General features: G+C 44.7%; 1 protein-coding gene across 6 annotated transcripts in view; it reads right to left on the bottom strand.

Moving 5' to 3' along the window:
• erbb4 (erb-b2 receptor tyrosine kinase 4) overlaps nucleotides 1-18,287 on the bottom strand; it is a 798,196-nt gene that overhangs the window by 596,334 nt on the left and 183,575 nt on the right. The window lies entirely within an intron of this gene.

Raw genomic sequence — 18,287 nt, forward strand, 5'->3', positions numbered from 1 at the left:
CATCTTGTGTAAACGTTTATGGTTGCCAGGTGTATGCAATCTCCACCAGTGCTCAAAACGCAGGCTGTTCCTCGGTCCAAACGACATCCTTTACATTAACTGCTGTCACCAATGACCCCTGTTTCTGCCGCCAGCCCCTCTTCTATCTCCTCTGCGCAAGGAGTCAGTGTCAGATGAACTGATGGGTAGCCCATCACAAAATCAGCGATCACTGAATCAGTGAATCGTAAAATAGAATCACTGCAGAATAAAATGTGGTTTGCAGCATTGCCTCGCTCTGATAATGAAACGTTAGGTAACAAGGTCAAATGATCAATTGAGTTGGACTTGGAATGGTGGTGAAAATTATACCAGAGTGATAGATGCTCTCTGCTGCTTAAAGCAACCTCAGCAAAAAGCAAGAACAGCGAGCATTTCCCAAAATTATAAATGCTAAGTTAAATCACGGTATCGTCTGGGGAGAGAGACTCTCTGGGAATTATTAGGTGCGTAAGTACCAGGAGCAGTGACCATGGCCAAATATCTCCGACATATAATTCTGATGGATGACTAATAATGGTGGAAGTCTTTAAATGAGATGCAAATATAGACAATGGCAATATGGTGATCAGGATTCATTGCATGTACTGAGTTGGTGTAGGATAGTTCCAGGATGTTCTGTTTTGATTTTAGTTTGTTAGCAGCTGTAGAACTGTGCTCGTCCTTTGGTTAATTGATAGCAGTCAATCAGACCTCACGCTGGGAGGTAGATTGGGCAGGTATGGAGACGATGGGTCAAAAGGCCCCCTTCTGTGTTGTACATTTGGATAATTCAATATTTCAGAATACTTTTCTGTATGAGAGCATAATTTACTTCACAAAATTAACTGAAGAATGAAAATTATTTAAAGACATTTGGGGCAGCCTAGTGGTGCAGCTGAAGGAGCTGCTGCCTCAAAGTGCCAGAGACCCGGGTTTGATCCAGACCTAGGGTGCTGTCTGTGTGGAGCTTGCACACTCTCTGTGGGTTCCTCTGGGTGCTCCAATTTCCTCCCATATCCCAAAGGCAGTGGGTTTGTAGGTTAATTGGCCTCTGTAAATTGCCCCCAGTGTGTGTAGTGTGGAGGCAAAAGTGGGATAACATAGAACTAGTGTGAATGGGTGATCAATGGCCCCCTTGATGCTGGATCATGATCGAGATTCTGACACACACAGGCAGATCAAGAACACTTTGAAAGTGCCTCCTATCACTTGCCAATTTCCAAATATTATTCAAATGTTGGTAATTATTCAAGCCATCCATCTTCTCTGCAATCAACGTGTAACATCTGCAGTTCCTTCCTACACATTACTAATTTGTTTTCTCTCTTCCCTAGTTCTGATGAGAGACCTCAGACCGGAAACGCTCATTGTTTCTTGTTCCACATATGCTGACTTACTTGCTGAGTGTTTCCAATATTTTCTGTTCTTATTTCAAATTTCCAGCAACTCCTTTTTTTTCTGATATTCATTTGGCATTTACAATCACTCTCTGTAGCCTCAGTTCTGAAGCCAGTTTTCTAAAGTCCCCCATCTGCTTAAAGAAGTGAGCAATGACCATATTCCCTGGGGATTAAACCGTGCATGGGAAAAAAAGCAAGAAGTTCAACAGCAATCTGCCTTTGTGTCATGAAATTGTTAAAATAAACGTTTGAATTTATCTGGCATAAAAGCCAGTTGCTTTGCAATGTATTAATTGGAGAGATGGAGAAATTATTATAATTATCTGAGTAACTTCATCATGGATAACATCTTCCCTTGTTTATATGCAAACACTTCCATCTTTTTATTTGCCTGCTTCTGGTCTGGTCAACATATTAATAAATAATAATGCAGAATTAGTGACAAAGTATTCCTAACAGATTTAAGCTGCCGTGATCATGTTTACTTTGATACACCGCATGCTAATTGAAAACTAAACTGGTGCATAATGAGCAAAAAAAAGAACAGCTTCATCCAAAGAGAAATAAATGATAAAATGTTTCAAATTGAAAAATTAAGAAGGTTGTTTCCTTCATCACTTATTCAGGGTATATAATCAGAGAAACACTTAGTTTGTTTGCATGGCATTTAAGCACATAAACACAGTAACTGCCCTTGAAAGACTCAAGAGACCACAGTTGTTGGAGTCTGGAGCAAAAACAAACTGCTGAAGGAACTGAGCAGGTCAGGCAACATCTAATAATAATAATAATACATTTTATTTATGGGCGCCTTTCAAGAGTCTCAAGGACACCTTACAAAAATTGAGCATGTAGAGGAAAAACATGTAAGGGGAATGAAATAAATAGTAGAGACATGACTAGTACACAAAGTAAAGACAGAATTCAATACAAAACACAGTATGAGGCAATTAATGCACAGATGAAAAGGGACAGGGACGTGGGGCTAAGGATAGGCAGAGGTGAAGAGATGGGTCTTGAGGCGGGACTGGAAGATGGTGAGGGACACGGAATTGCGGATCAGTTGGGGGAGGGAGTTCCAGAGCCTGGGAGCTGCCCTGGAGAAGGCTCTGTCCCCAAAACTGCGGAGGTTGGACTTGTGGATGGAGAGGAGACCGGCTGATGTGGATCTGAGGGACCGTGAGGGTTGGTAGGGGGAGAGGAGGTCAATGAGATATGGGGGGGCCAGATGGTGGAGGGCTTTGTAGGTGAGGATCAGGATTTTGTAGGTGATCCGGTGGGAGATGGGAAGCCAGTGAAGTTGTTTGAGGACTGGAGTGATGTGATGCCAGGATTTGGTATGGGTGATGAGTCGGGCGGCTGCGTTCTGGACCAGTTGGAGTCGGTTGATGTAGGTGGAGCTGATGCCAAGGAGAAGTGAGTTGCAATAGTCCAGTCGGGAGGAGATGAAGGCATGGATGAGTCTTTCAGCAGCGGGCGGTGTGAGAGAGGGTCTGAGTTTGGCGATGTTGTGGAGATGAAAGAAGGAGGTTTTAATGACATGGCGGATGTGAGGCTCAAGGGAGAGGGTGGAATCAAAGATCACGCCAAGGTTGCGGGCCTGGGGAGATGGGGAGACAGTGGTGCCGTCGATGGTGAGAGTGGGGTTATTGATTTTGCTGAGTGTGGCTTTGGAGCCTATGAGGAGGAATTCTGTCTTATCGCTGTTGAGTTTGAGGAAATTATGTTGCATCCAGGTTTTTATAGCTGACAAACAGGAGTTGATATGGGAGAGGGGGGGGTTGTGGGGGGATTTGGTGCCAAGGTAAATCTGGGTGTCATCTTATTAAATCCCATTTTTTGTAAACGGGCTAAAAGCTCTTTCAAAGTGACAAGCCACATAGCGTCTTAAACCACTGCAGGAACAAAATTGTTTATTTCTGGGCGACACAGTGGTACAGCAGTAGAGTTGCTGTCTTACGTCACCAGAGACCTGCCTGACCACAGGTGCTATCTGTATGGAGTTTGTACGTTTTCCCTGTGACCACGTGGGTTTCCTCCGGGTGCTCTGGTTTCCTCCTTCATTTCCAAAGACATGCAGGTTTGTAGGACAATTGGCCTCTGTAAATTGTCCCTAGTGTGTAGGATAGAGCTAGTGTAAGGATGATCATTGGTCAGCGAAGAGTCAGTGGGCCAAAGGACCTGTTTTCACATAGTATCTCTAAAATATTGTGAAATTGTAAAATCGCTCTTAAACCACCACTTAACACGTCAGAAAAATGTATCAGCGGCAGTGAAGAAAGCTAGAAGATCATCTCCCAATGTAAGTCACAAAGGATGGCCTACCTCTGTGGTGCCAATATTGATATGAATGGTAATACCTCGTGATGCTGGAAGCAAAAGGCTCACAAACTTCAAATAAGATTTAATTCACTGAACATCTCTGTAGATATTTTTTGCCAAAAAGTATTATTCTCCCAACGAAAAGCAGGATCCAAGTCATGAAATAGCACTTCCATTCATACAAAACAGGTTTTTCAGCCCACCTAGTCAATGCTGACCATCAATCAGGGGCGGAAAACCCGGGGGGCCAGAGGGGACACGTCCCCCCCATGTTTTGAGAGGGGGGGGACATCTCCCCCCCCCAAGTTTTTGTCATCCGGATTTAAAATCTCCGCTTTCCGAGAGACAATGGAGGTGGGACTGCTGATCGAGGATGCCGATTGGATGAGAGAGATGTCGGTCAGCAGGCAATGGGGGCGGGACATGATGATTCAGCGCGATGATTGGAGGAGGGAGGAGGGAGGAGTGGGGGGGTGGGACTTAGGATAAAGTGCGGTGATTGGGGGAGGGAGACGTGGCACAGACCTGCGCCTCATCCGCAGCCAGGATCGATCCCGGCCGGGTCTCCGGCCTTATCCAGTCCCCATCCGAGTGCCCCCCCCCCCCCCCACGGGTGGCCAGAGAGGTCGGGAGTCAGACGGGAGCTGTACCCCCAGGCCAACAGCCAGCGCAGAGAAGCGGTGCTAAACCCAGCACAACTCTGCCTGTCCCGCCAGGTTAACCTGCCTGGGCTTGCGGGAAATATGGCCAGCGCGGAGAGGCCGTGCTAGCGTCCCATCAGTCCAGTCAGGGCTGTAGGTTAACCCGGCGAGACAGGCAGAGTTGAGCTGCATTTAGCGCTGGATTGAGCCTCCGAAGCCTCGCGTGCGTCTGTGTGTGTGTGTGCGCATGCACGCACGGCCGCCAAAAAATTGTGTCCCCCCTGTCCCCCGGTCCCCTCCATATTTTGATAGCGAGTTCCGTGCCTGCCATCAATTACCATTCACACTAGTTCTATGTCACCCCACTTTCTCATCCATTCCCTGTGTATTTGGGGCAATTTAGAGAAGCCAATTAACCTACAAACCCACACGTCTTTGAGATGAGGGAGGAAACCAGGTCTGCCAGAGGAAACCTACGTGGTCACAGAGAGAACGTGCAGACCCCACACAGACATCACTTGAGGTTAGGATCGAACAAGGGTCTCTAGCACTGTGAGGCAGCAGCTCTACCGGCTGCGCCACAATGCCGCATTTGTTCAAACCCTCCAACTGGATGGGGTACCTCTCTCTGACTTTGACTTCCACGATCCCCCCCCCACCCCCATTCAGCCTTGTAAATTAGATAAGTAAGTCTGTTCCTTAGATATGGTCAGCTGTTAATTGTTGATAAAGAAATAATTGATTTGCTGGTTTTCAAAGTCCTTAATTAACAGCGAATACATAAAAGATCACACAACAAACCACAAATTATGGAAAATTTACGTAAAACATCAAACACACAGATTGGCTACTTTGATGTTTAATGTTGCTGGGGATTACATTGGAGAATTCTTTGTGTGGCATTGGATATTTCTACATATTTCAATATTGTTGATTGCAGGGACTCTGGTTATTGCCCCAATTCCCCAGCCAAGCAGGTATTTCTCACATGTAAGTTGAGATAGAGATATTCTAAAGGCAAACACCACAAAGTCAAATCCTACCTCTGCCCACATACTATTCCAGCAGTATTGCTGGACAGTGCACTCTGTTAGCCCCATTTCCAATCCCTGTGGGATTGAAGCAATTGCAGTGACCTGATCAAGAGGGAGATCAAAAGCTTGGAAAGAGTGGATGTGGAGAGGATGTTTCCACTATTGGGGGAGTTCAGAGGTCATTGCCTTAGAATTTAAGGACGTTCTTTTAGGAAGATGAGGAGAAATTTATTTCGTCAGTGGGTTGTGGATCTGTGGAATTCTTTGCCACAGAAGGCTGGAGAGGCCGTCAGTGGACATTTTTAAGACGGAGATCGATAGATTTTTGATTAGTACAAGTGTCAGAGGTTATGGGGAGAAGGCAGGAGAATGGGGTTATAAAGGAGAGATAGACCAGCCATGATTGAATGGTGGAATAGACTTGATGGGCCGAATGGCCTAATTCTACTATCACTTATGACCTTATAATCAAACCTGGGAACGTCTAATCTCTAAGGGGTAGCTAACTACTATGATATCATCACAGGAAGCTCTGACAAATGTCACCCTCAGCAATGTCAATGGTGCATTTTTCCATACAGAGATAATGACCAATATGAAATTGCACAAGTAATTACCAATGATGTGAATTAATTATAAATGCAGAAGCGGTAGGAATGAGTTATATTCATGTGCTGGTTTCTGAATGAAAGCGCATCCAACTGGAAATATAAATGGACCTAGTATTAAATAGCAGCTTGCAACCAATTTCTCATTGCTGGGGAAACTTAAATAACAAACTGCTCCTTGATAAACTGCTGGTAATATCTTGCTCAGGTTACCTGATGTAAGCTGTGCGCTGCTATGGTATAAGGCGATATTGTAATCAATTTCAGGTTTGTGGATGTAGTGATGTACAATATGTTTTGATTCAAGCATTGCTTATAAGCATTGCTTATGCAGAGATGGAAACTTGGCTGATTAGAATGGAAGAGGCATCAGACAGTCACAGTTGGCACAGTGTGAGATTCTAGGCCTATAAAATCCCTTTCCAACCCATTGTCCCCTGTGCCTGTTATAGAAATGTTTCATCTCATTCCTCTGAATCAAAAGCTTTCCTTCCAATCTGAGACATGTGCAGTAGCAAAGTTTCTACGGTGCTTTGTTAGACCCCACGCTGATAGCCTGCAGCTCTAGACTTGCATACAGTTGTAATCAGTTCACTTTTCTGAGGAAGAAATTAATCTCAAAGCGATTTTAATCATGTGTAAAATGAAAATGCATTTGAAATGGATCAGCCTCCAGGAGTAGAATCGACCCAACATTTAGGAGGGATTTTACTTGTCAGAACACAAGAAAGTAACAGTAGAAATGAATCACCAGGCCCCTCAAGCCAGCCCTACCATTCAGTGTGATCACGGCTGATCCATGCAGGTCTCAATTCCTCTTCTGAGCCAATTTCCCAATCTTTCACACATGATCTATCGCAACCTTAAATACATCACATGGTCCGGTCTCCACCACCCTCCAGGACTAAGAATTCCAGACATACACTTCTCCCTCACTCTTCCACCAGAAACTTTGTGTTGCTTCTGAAGAAATACCTGCATGGATTCTTTCTAGTTGTAGATTTATATATAATACTAGACCAAGTGCAGACCCGTTGGGTCTGTTCCCCCAACGTGCGGTTGTGCGGGGGGGGAGGCGGCATGCCGCGTCACACACTAACTACCCCCCCTCCCGCACTCACGTAAATGGAGGGGAGAGGGGGGTGGAGGAGAGGGGGGTGGAGGAGAGGGGGTGGGAGGAGAGGGGGGGGGGGAGGAGAGGGGGGGAGGAGGAGAGGGGGGGGGAGGAGGAGAGGGGGGGAGGAGGAGAGGGGGGGAGGAGGAGAGGGGGAGGAGGAGAGGGGGGGAGGAGGAGGGGGGGGAGGAGGAGAGGGGGGGGAGGAGGAGAGGGGGGGAGGAGGAGAGGGGGGGAGGAGGAGAGGGGGAGGAGGAGAGGGGGGGAGGAGGAGGGGGGGGAGGAGGAGAGGGGGGGAGGAGGAGAAGGTGGGGAGGAGGAGGGGGGGGAGGAGGAGAGGGGGGGGGAGGAGAGGGGGGGAGGAGAGGGGGGGGGGGGGGGGAGGAGAGGGAGGGGGGGCAGAGAGAGTGCCTTTTTACTTCAACCCATACCCAAACAACCATTTGCCGGCAGTGCTTTTTTACCTCTAACCATATTTTCATTTTCAAAACCAAATTAAGGGTACTCACAGTGCTGTAGACATTTGTCAGTGTCATTCAGAGCTCTGATTGAGGCACACCACTTGCAGAGCTCTGATTGAGGCACACCACTTGCAGAGACTGATTGAGGCACACCACTTCCTGGTTTTATAGTCCCTTCCCCTCCCTCCAGCGGGAGCAGCAGAGAGAATGGGGAATGGTGTAAAAACATTAATATCTCTGTCAATTTTCATCGACGGGAAAAATCCTCAGCACACATGCGGCGGAGGGGGGCTCTGAGCGAGGTGGCCAAAAATGACGGCCGTAGGTGGTGGCGTACTCTCGGAAACCTCAGCACAGAAAGCCAAAACCGGTCAAGAACAGAGTTTTAATAATATGGATAGATTGATGTATGGTCATAGAACAAGGTAAAATATGACTGGGGGAGAGTGAGGGTCTGCATTTTGTTTGTGCGGTACAGTGGCGCGCTGGTAGAGTTGCTGCCTTATAGCGCCAGAGACCCGTGTTCGATACTCACTATAGGTGCTGTCTGTACGGAGTTTGTACATTCTCCCCATGACATGCGTGGTTTTCTCTGGGAGCTCCGGTTTCCTCCCACACTCCAAAGATATACAGGTTTGTAGGTTAATTGGCTTGGTGTAAATGTAAAATTGTCCCCATTGTGTGTAGGGTAGTGTTAATGTGTGGGGATCGCTGGTCGGTGCGGACTCGGAGGGCCGAAAGGCCTGTTTCCGCGCTGTATCTCTGAACTAAACTAAATTAAATTAATCTATTGATAATGAAAGGAAAAAAAGTTAGCATCTGTGGTATTTTTATCTTTGATTCATGAGGTTGTGGCCCAGGGACCCAAGCACAAGACCAGGTTAGAACTTCAACACCATCCTGAGTGAGGTGGTGGTGACCAAGACATAGAAACATAGAAACATAGAAATTAGGTGCAGGAGCAGGCCATTCAGCCCTTCGAGCCTGCACCGCCATTCAATATGATCATGGCTGATCATCCAACTCAGTATCCCGTACCTGCCTTCTCTCCATACCCTCTGATCCCCTTAGCCACAAGGGCCACATCTAACTCCCTCTTAAATATAGCCAATGAACTGGCCTCGACTACCCTCTGTGGCAGGGAGTTCCAGAGATTCACCACTCTCTGTGTGAAAAAAAGTTCTTCTCATCTCAGTTTTAAAGGATTTCCCCCTTATCCTTAAGCTGTGACCCCTTGTCCTGGATGCTGGACACACATGAAGGATCCGTTTAAATTGAAAGCAGGTTAGGTGCATCCCAATGATCTGGACCACATATCTCCCTCCACTACCATTACTAATACAGATTTAATTGGGCATCATCGCTTGTTGTTCTGTGAGAAAATTCCTGTGCTTCCACAAAAAATACTTAACTGACAGAAATGTGCGTGAAAAGCTCTAAATTTGCAAGTGCTGGAAATCAGAAATAAAAACAGCAAACACTGGAAACTCTCAGTGGGTCAGGCAGCATTTGTGGAGAGAGAAACAGAGGTAATATTTCAGATCAAAGACCCTTCAAGATGTTGCACGTCTTCCTTGATTCGTGAACATTTGATTGACAGATTTTCTTCAAAATCCCACTGATTCGTTGGAGCGTGTGTGTTCAATTTAAGAAGCTACATCTCACAATAACGAAGAGCGCGCCACTCTCCACATACCGGATCACTGAAATTCTCACAATGTATTTTCCCTCCTTTGCAATTCATGAAATTCTGTCGTACAAAATGCTTTCCAGGAGAGCATTGTTTTGCAACTTGAGGAATGGCTTAACATTAATTCACGTGCTGTACCTCCTCCCAGGTGATTTTATTGACATCTCCCATTCAGACCTCCCAGTGATTGTCTCTTCCATGCAAATCTTCAGTGGCTCTCTGTAATATTCACACAGAAAATCCAGCAAATGCAAGGCAGACAACAAAAGCCCTGTGACCCAGCCACTCCATGTGGTGTAAATTGCACAAGATTGGGCCTTCACTTTTAATTTCCCCTGTAATCTTGTAACCGAGCTGCGTAATTGTTGTGGAGGCAAAGGAACAACCCTGCCCTTTCATGTCTGTTTACTTAAAGCAAGCTGAACGTGAAGACAAAACCAAGGCACCTTTCCATGCTCTAATCTGATTTCATTAGGGAAGCTGCTAGAGAGTGTGCCACAGAAACAATATTTAGACAGCAAAAGACAGCAATCTGCACATATCAACGTGTCATTTCCAATAGCCGACACTGACAAATGCTCCCTCCTCCTGCAGCTAAGCCCTGCTGTGCTTCACCGTCAAATCCGGATTGCATGCTGCACATCTCTTTCAGTTATTCCACTCAAATAATGTGGCCCCTTTTCCCATTCTTCCGGAGATAATCCATGTGCTTTCCCTCTCACTCATTCATCACTGTCAGCCGATTATTAAAATATCTGATCTCCTTTAGCAAGTGCACTTTTGCTAAATAAATTAGCTTTCTGCAACTCTTATGACAGTTGACAGGGCTGGTATATTCCATCTGAAAAAAGCTGCCTTTGCTCACCCAAGCAAATGATTTCTCACGTTGCACGGTGTTCGTCCTTAAGCATAAGTAGTTCTCCTTAAGAGTCTTGGACAATGCTTCATCCTCAACCATCAATAAAAACGCCTCAAAACTATAACAGCAGCAAACATGTGCTATAGTAGCGGGCATTTTGCAATCCATTTACAGAGTTGATCAATGAAACTGAACTTTGGAAGATGATTTGCTATCATCTGCCAATGAAGGTCCTTGTTATTTGCTGACTTACTATTAGCAGAAGGTACACAAAAATGCTGGAGAAACTCAGTGGGTGCAGCAGCATCTATGGAGCGAAGGAAATAGGCAACATTTCAGGCCGAAACGTTGCCTATTTTCTTTGCTCCATAGATGCTGCTGCACCCGCTGTGTTTCTCCAGCATTTTTGTGTACCTTCGATTTTCCAGCATCTGCAGTTCCTTCTTAAATACTATTAGCAGATCTGTGCACTTGCATGGCCAGTCATGCTTTTCTGGGTGTGTTGATAAATGTTAATTTAGTTTAGATTAGTTTAGTTTAGAGATACTGTGCAGAAACAGGCCCTTCGGCCCACTGAGTCAGTGACCAGCAATCCTTTGGGCCACCAAAGCTCTCTCCTGCTTGCTGTGATACAGATTGCCACTGATGTGTTGTGCTGGCAAAGAGAGAAAAATCAATGCATGGTGTGTGGTTGAAGTCAAGCTTCAAGAACCTGGGCCAGATACGAATCAGATTTGCATCTGGAGTCAGGATACAGTGTGTAGACCAGCTGTGTCAGGTCTGTGTCAGGAAAGTCAGGGAAATCAGGAATGTGGTAGATTTGCACCAGAGCTGAGATCTGATAGTGGTCCTGGTAGTGTCCACACACTCTGTGACCGATGTGTGGTCTGTGTTCCTATGATAGAATCATAGCGTCACAGTCATACAGTATGGAAATAGACCCTTTGGCCCAGCTCATCCATGCTGATCGAGATGCATAACTAGTTATATTTCCCTGCATTTGGCTCCTATCTCTCTGGACATTCCCTATACGTGTACCTGCCCAAAAACCTACATGCACTATCTATTCCCCTTATGATTTATGCATATCTATAAGATAACCCCTCAGCTTTCTGCACTCCAAGTAATAAAGTCTTAGCCTACCCAACCTCTCCCCATAGACCAGACCCTCGAGTCCTGGCAAGATCCTCATAAATTCTCTGCACCCTTTCCAGCTTAATGGCATATTAACTACACCCGGATGACCAAAACGGAATACAGTATTCCAAGTGTGACCTCACCAATGTCTTGTACAATTATAACATAGCATCCCAACTTCTACACTCAATTCCCTGAGTGTTGAAGGCCAGTGTGCCAAAAGGCTTCTTCACCACCTTATCTATGTGTGACACCTTGCAAATATCTACGACAGACGCCTTGCAAATATCCATGACAGACACAAAATTGCTGGAGTAACGCAGCGGGTCAGGCAGCATCTCCGGAGAAAAGGAATAGGTGACGTTTCAGATCAAAACCCTTCTTCAGACTGAGGGAAACTAGAGGTATGAAAAGGCTCTTCCACAGCCAACAATTGGCTATTGAGGACTCTACCTTTCCTTGATCATCCGTGCTGGCTGATTTGTTCTGAAAGTTTTCTTACCTCTAGTTTCCCTCTCCCCTGACTCTCAGTCTGAAGAAGGGTTTCAACCTGAAACGTCACCTATACCTTGCCTCAGGCATTTTGTGTTTCATTGTCATCTCTTTTATCTTCCCCTTTTCAGTGACAAGCATTGCCCATCTCCTCCCCAAAGAATGCACATGCTATGTCATTAAACCAAGTTCAAGCTTTCTTCACTGAGGGGACACTGTCAGTGGGATTCCCCTCTGCCTGAGGATTTGAGTAACAGCAAGGACCGGCCTGCTTGCTTCTCCCTCAATGGAAATCACCGATAATCAATTTGCTGTCACACTACTCTGCAACGTTCCCCATTGCTCACTATGTCTTCGTAGTGCAGAATATAACAGAGTAACCCCTGCCGATGCTGACAGGGACCACCGCGGCTCAAAACGACTGCCATCTGCTTGCAATGTTGCAGTGTAACAGACAGGCATCCAGATGCCTGAAACACGCTACAACTTCACGGCCATTCATCAAATCACCGGCAAGCAGCTTTATTCTGTGGCAGCGCCTACAGGTGAAGTAAACGTGGAGAAATTCTGAATTATCCCTGCGACGCAAGAAACATCCAGCTTACGCAGCGAGGCACGAATGCTTATGGCATTTATGTATTGCTCATTTAAAACTGCAACTATTTCGTTTTGGTTGATCAATAAATGACGGCAATGCTATTATTATTGCTAAATAATAGGGACACTAGTGAATGTTTCAGGCTGCCGTGCAGATTTGTGGTGGGTCCATTCCACGGTGATAACTCATAAATTGTGGAACTTATCCATTTACTTGCACAGAAACACGAAACACCAGGGTTGAAATGAAAGCCCATTTTAATTAATGCTATAATCGCAACTGAGGTTTCATTGCAACCATCTGTGCCACAGTTGCAGTGTCCATAAAGATTTATTCACTAAACATTATTTCATCACCAAGACCTTTCAACAGATAATAGGGAGACATTACATTCTATGACGCCTTTGTCTGCTCCATGTTAAATAGTTTTAATAATACCCACAGGGCAGTCGATTAATGGTTATTGTATTTACTAAACTGATTGTTCCACTGCAGTAGGGCTAATCTCCTGCTGTTCCACTCATAAAATAATAGGATCAATGCAGATTTGATTGCAGAAACAAAAGGGAAGTTTTCCAACCTAACAAATCCTTTGTTTTCCTTTGGAAAAAAAACAGGGGAATAAAGAAAATTATTCCACACCTTCTTATTCCCAGTTTTCTTCAATGTGCTACATCATATTCAGTGATTGCTCCACATAATTCTACTGTGCCATTCTAGAACATCCTATACCTCTGGTCCTTTCTCTCTCTGATGGCTTGTGTAAACTTGAGAAAGGCGTTCACCATTTTGGTCAAAGGCATTTTACTTTTTGACTTAGATTCTTAAGTAGGAGATATTAGACAAATCAAAACATTTCAAAAACATTTTGTGGGAGCTTTCCTTGAGATGATGAAGGGTTGAGATTTGAACCCTGGAAGGTACTGCAGGCAGTTCTAAGGACACAGTCAAACTTGCAAAGTTATACCTACCAGAGAAGAAAGATTAGCTGATTCTTCTCTTGAAAGGAGGGCTAAAAGAGGTTAAAATTCACAGATGCTTACAACAGACACAGAGCGTGCATGTTTATGCTCAAGGGAAAGAGCAAAACTCAGGCTCATCAATATATCATGTTCATTAAAATATTAAATAGGAAATACAGAGGCAACTGTGCTCTGTAGAGTGGAAATGTGGAAATGGAGCAGTTGAACATCATAGTGAAGGGCATACTAGATCTGAATAGGATATGAATTGGAGAGAATAATGCTGTGAGTGAGGAGGGAAGTGTGTACTGATTGGGCTGAAAGGCCTTCTTCTGCTGAACATTCCATATAATCCAATGTCATCATCCACCCAGAAAGACTGCTGTTTCTGTGTTGATTTCAAGGCACCTTCCTGACAACAGTCTAATTTCAAAGTTCAACTTTGTGTTTTCTTGCCCCACTCTCAAAGTTTTATTGAAAGTAACATTTCAGGCTCATCTTTCCCGCCATTTTCATTTAAAAAAAGAACATGGGCGCCAGCCCAGTTTGACCAATTGTTTTGCTTTCTTTTACGAAATGTTACGTAGTGTTTGAGGAATGTGGATATATTTTTAATGAGTCGTGGTGTCATAGAGTTATACAGCATGAAAACAGGCCATTCAGCCTGACTTATCCAGGCCGACTAAGAACTCTGAGATTGTCCCATTTTCTGCGTTTGGCCCTTATCCCTCTAAATCTTTCCTATCCGTGTGCCTGTCCAAATATCTTTTAAACATTGTAATTTTACTTGCATTTCCACACAGAGAGCTACAGCACAGAAACAGGCCTGCCAGCCCGCCAATTTCATATCCACCATCAATCACTCTGTATACTAATCCCATTCATTTCATTTATTATTCTCCCCATATTCTAATCAACTCCCCCACAGATTCGATCAGTCATCTGAATACTAGTGCAATCTACAGTGGCTGGTTAATCTACCAAACTGCGCGCTTTAAGGATGTGGAAGATCACTGGAGCACGTGGACACAGGGAGCATCTGGGGTCAGGATTGATCCACATACTATGGCGCTGTGAAGCTGTGAAGCTGCAGCTCCTCTCACTGTGCCACACAGTATAGACTGGGAGTGGAATTACTCTGGCGGTCTTCAGTTTTCTTTGAGCTCATATGTAACATTGACTTGACCAGCAAACAAGAACAGCTGATCCCTGCTGTTGCCTGCTGTTGCCTGAGAGAACTTAAAAATGTTGCCTTGTGCTCCAACAATAATCAGTACATGTGGGACACAAAGAAATAGTGCAATGTCTACATATTAAATAGCCACATTGTCTTTGAGTTACAGTTTTTCATCAGTCAAAAGCCCCATATTCATCCTGAGGCTAATAACTGTTCTATTGTCATAGACTGTTAACGGTTTCACTTGTATCAATGATAACTGTGATTCTAAAATAGCAAAGGTTACACCAACATCCATAATCCCAGGATATTTAATTTAACTTTATAATTATGTTATTTAATTGTGCATACATTGTTTTACATTTATATGTGCAAATTATAACTCAATGTTCCTTGCACTCCTGAGCTTCAAGCTTCATCCTGCTTTACCCAGCAGGCCTCTTGTCACGAGCGATCATAGGCACCAGATGCTGGCGAATCCTTCGCCAATTAGTTGAGTATGAATTCAAAGAAATATGGAGGCCATTTGGCCCACTGTGACAATGCCAGCCAAAAAGTGATTTAGTTTAGGTTTGTCCCACTTAGAAACATAGAAACATAGAAATTAGGTGCAGGAGTAGGCCATTCGGCCCTTCGAGCCTGCACCGCCATTCAATATGATCATGGCTGATCATCCAACTCAGTATCCCGTACCTGCTTTCTCTCCATACCCTCTGATCCCCTTAGCCACAAGGGCCACATCTAACTCCCTCTTAAATATAGCCAATGAACTGGCCTCGACTACCCTCTGTGGCAGAGAGTTCCAGAGATTCACCACTCTCTGTGTGAAAAAAGTTCTTCTCATCTCGGTTTTAAAGGATTTCCCCCTTATCCTTAAGCTGTGACCCCTTGTCCTGGACTTCCCCAACATCGGGAGCAATCTTCCTGCATCTAGCCTGTCCAACCCCTTAATAATTTTGTAAGTTTCTATAAGATCCCCTCTCAATCTCCTAAATTCTAGAGACACTTCCACACACTTCCAGCATTGTGGCTGCAGTCTTATGATTTGCTGCTCTTCACATTCTTGTCCAGGCATCGTTTAGATGTAACAAGGTTTCTTGTCTCCAGAGCCTCATCACAAAGTCAGTTTCAGCCCCCCTGCATTTATGTGGGTGAAAAGATGTTTCCTCAACTCCCTTCTAATCGTTCTTTCAATTATTGTAAGATGATGTCGCTCATGTTTTGAATGCCCGACATGGAAATCTCATACATAAAGATCAGCAGGTTTAGGGAACTGGTCAGGTGGATGGAGGTAGATTTGCCATCTGCTGTGGGGCTGCAGACAGATTCTGCTGTGTTGGGACAGGGCATTTCTGTGTGTCCTGGGAGGCACACTGAGTCGCTCGCTCACTGAGTCCGTGAGGCCGGAAGGCAGCGTGCATCCCACACCTGCTCGCTCTCGCATCACAGCTCTTTCTGTGATCCTCTCCCACACACTGTTTCTGTTCATTTCCAGCTTACTAATAGTTTGCATTACGAATAGTTCCCAGGAATGGAACCTGGTCATGACTGGAGACCTCCTGCTTGCACCTCTCTGTGAAATAAGTAAGTCCTCCTTGTTCACGCTTCCAAGGTTCTCAAAATGGTGTGCATGGTAATTAAATGCTCCTCCATTTACTATGTTCCAAAACAACACCCAATTTAGTCAGCCTCTTCTTATAATTCTCATGCCAGGACAACATCCTCAAAAATCTCCTCTGCATGCCTCCTAGTGATAACACATCGTTCTAGTAGTATAGTGTACCAGAATAATACTCATCTGCGGTCTAATTACTGGTTTATAAAATTCTAGCATAACCTCCCTGCTCTGACACCAATAAATGCAAGTGTCCTGCAGTTCTTCTAACTGAAGATAGACATAAAAAGCTGGAGTAACTCAGCGGGACAGGCAGCATCTCTGGAGAGAAGGAATGGATGATGTTTCTGGAAGCTAGGGAGGATGTTGCAGAACTCTCATTGGAGAGAGGAAGTGACCACCTTATTGGCCTGACCTTCAGGGATCTGAGAGCATGCATCAGATCCTCCGCACTTCAGTGTGTGACCACAGAAGTAGCCCCTGTGCTCTCTGCAACGGCATAACCTCACACTTCCTGGGACTGAATTCTATTTGTTCCTTTTGTGTCGACCCAATCAATCCTCTCCTGCCTTCATCCATTCCAGATTGTCCTTCCACATTATCAACCACACTGTTGATTTTGTTCATCTTAATCATGCCTTCTATGTTTATGCATAGACTATGAGTACATACAATGATAAGCAAGGAGCCTCTCCACCTCAACCCTGCAAAGACCCCTAGAAAGTTTACACAGTTTGAATGAGATCACCTACCATTTTGCTCAACTCTAGTGAGTATAGCTAACGGAATCAAGGGATATGCGGAAAAAGCAGGAATGGGGTACTGATTTTGGATGATCAGCCATGATCATATTTAATGGCGGTGCTGGCTCGAAGGGCCGAATGGCCTACTCCTTCACCTATATTCTATGTTTTTATTAGTATAGGCCCAGATGGCTCTAAATCTTTCAAATGACAGTCCTGCCATGTCAGGAATCAATTTGGTGAACCTTTCTTGCACTCTCTCTAAAGCTATGTATCTTTTATTTGGGTAAGAAGACCAGACTGTGCACAATATTCCAGAAGTGGTCTCACCAGGCCTCACCAAGAGCAAGTCACTATTGTAGTGTATGAAATGCAGTAGCCAATTTGTACACAGCAAGCTTCCACAAACAACAATAAGATAACGAGTTTCAGCAATATCACTTGAGACTAAATCTTCGCCCCTGACCTTACAATAATTTGGAATTTATTGCACTCTACACCTCATATAGTTGTTGCATTAATTGGCACAACATGTCTTCGCTGGTACTGTAAATAAAATATGTATTCTGTTGATAAAAAGCATCTTACCAATTATTTTTTCAGAATGTGCAGCAGTCATGAACTTGAAAAACTGTGCAACAAATTATTCTTTATTTTAACTGTAAAACAGAGGCATATACAGGAAGAGGATGGAAGGACATGGACGCACTCTCTCCCCCAAAATAATAATTAAGCTGAATCAGTTTCTGTGCAGGTATTTAACACTATCTGTAAAAGCATTCACACTTAAATTCCTTGCTGTGACATCAGCTATGGTTCTGACTCAGCTACACAGAGGTAGCCCAAGTATTAATGCAACATAATCTAATTTACATCAATATTGTAATTGCCACACATGCACTTTAATCTCACTTCCGTTAAAGTGTCGGCTTCATCATTCCGGAAAATGGGATGACGAGCAAAATCTAGGAAACCGGACCTGAAGTCCCAATCGCCTGGTGTGTTCATTATCAAACACCCCCCCACTAACTTTACTCACAACTGTATTTAAGCCCACTAGATGCCATGATTATACAGCACAGAAAGAGGCCCTTCAATCTATTAGGTCGATGCAGACTTTCAGGCATCCACCTACACCAATCTAGTTTTTCCTCACACCTCCATCCACTTCCCTCCATTCTGGTCTCCAGCCTTCAATAGACAATAGACAAAAGGTACAGGAGTAGGCCATTCGGCCCTTCGAGCCAGCACCGCTATTCAATGTGATCATGGCTGACCATCCCCAATCAGTGCCCCGTTCCTGCCTTCTCCCCATATTCCCTGACTCCACTATCTTTAAGCCCTATCTAGCTCTCTCTTGAAAATATCAAGAGAACCGGCCTCCTGAGGCAGAGAATTCCACAGACCCACAAC

This window comes from Amblyraja radiata, chromosome 7, assembly GCF_010909765.2.
Source record: "Amblyraja radiata isolate CabotCenter1 chromosome 7, sAmbRad1.1.pri, whole genome shotgun sequence".
NCBI lineage: Eukaryota > Metazoa > Chordata > Chondrichthyes > Rajiformes > Rajidae > Amblyraja > Amblyraja radiata.